This window comes from Bison bison, unplaced genomic scaffold (genome assembly GCF_000754665.1).
Source record: "Bison bison bison isolate TAMUID 2011002044 unplaced genomic scaffold, Bison_UMD1.0 scf7180017864371, whole genome shotgun sequence".
Lineage (NCBI taxonomy): Eukaryota > Metazoa > Chordata > Mammalia > Artiodactyla > Bovidae > Bison > Bison bison.
In genome coordinates this window covers 12,384,726-12,385,929 of record NW_011494943.1, presented here as the reverse complement: position 1 = coordinate 12,385,929, position 1,204 = coordinate 12,384,726, and the positions used below count along the sequence as shown (strand labels likewise).

General features: G+C 56.6%; 1 protein-coding gene across 1 annotated transcript in view; it reads left to right on the top strand.

The window, feature by feature from the left end:
* The window catches only part of DCXR (dicarbonyl/L-xylulose reductase), an 8,081-nt gene that overhangs the window by 2,483 nt on the left and 4,394 nt on the right, over positions 1-1,204 (top strand). The gene's annotated exons all lie outside the window — the stretch shown is intronic.

Here is a 1,204-nt window from a genome sequence, read left to right as displayed (position 1 = left end):
GCCCACCCCCGAACCAGACCACATTCCTCCACATCCACACCCAATGTGTGGATGCCAGGGGACCCAGTCCCTGTCGATCCCACCCACTCTGTGGTCCAACGTGCTAGGGTGGATTTGCCTAAATAAATAGAAGTTCTGAAACTAGTAGCCTTGTCAGGGCTCTGGATGAGCTTGCCCCAAGGGCAGAGAGGGGAGAATCAGGGACTGAGCCGCAGGAAATCTTAAAAGAGGTAGAGAGGGGGCAGATCCAAAGCCAAAGGAATTCCACAGCTGACCCGTGACTTTGATCTGAATGGCTGTGTTTCCTTGTCTTTGTTGTCCATGGCCCTACTACACCCAGCCTTCTCTGTGCAGAGGGCAGCCTGCACCCAACTTTCCTTCCCTGTGGTTCTGGCTCTGACCTTCAGCCCAGCACCCCCTGCTCTGACTACCTTTGGCTGGAGAAGGAAGAGGGTCTAAGGAACTGCAGGGAGATGCTCTGGACCATCCCTAGGGAAGATGGGCCTGAGCTCTCAGCCCTGATGTGAAGGAGGTAGGGGGCTGGTGCTGGACTATTATAGTTTCTCCAACCATGAGAAACCCAGTTTCACCTTGGGGCACACCTTCCCCCACAAGACTATCCATGAAGAGGGCAGCCCCAGGTGGGACAGTGTCCAGAGCTGCTGCCCTGCCTACTGTTCCTGGCCTGACCCTGGACACAAGAGCCCTGCACCTGGGGCAGCTAGAGGGTCTCCCGGGCCCTGCTGGGATTCAGTTATGCTTGCCCTGGTCAGCTTCCTGTAGGACCCATGGCATCTGAGTGTGTGATGAGGGCCTGAGGTGGTCAGTCAGCTGGCCTGGTGCAGTGTACAACCCTGGGCAAGGAGGCAAGAGACAAAGGGCTGGGGTGGGGCCGTCCAGGCAATGGTAGTGCTGGGTTGAGAGAACAAAGAGCATTTCTGCTCAGCCTCAGGGCTTCCAGAGCAAGGTCTGTGCCAAAACTGATCTGGATCGGTGCAACTGGCCCACTCTGGGAGTTGCTGATGGACAGGAAAGCTTGGCATGCTGCAGTCCATGGGGTCGCAAAGAGTCGGACACAGCTGAGCTGAACTGAACTGGCCCACAGAGGATCACGGGACAAAGAAAGGATTTGGACACCATTCTGGGGGGGCCATTAAAGCCAGTGAAGGGATCTGAGCTGACGTGCCTCTCAGGAAGAACAGGC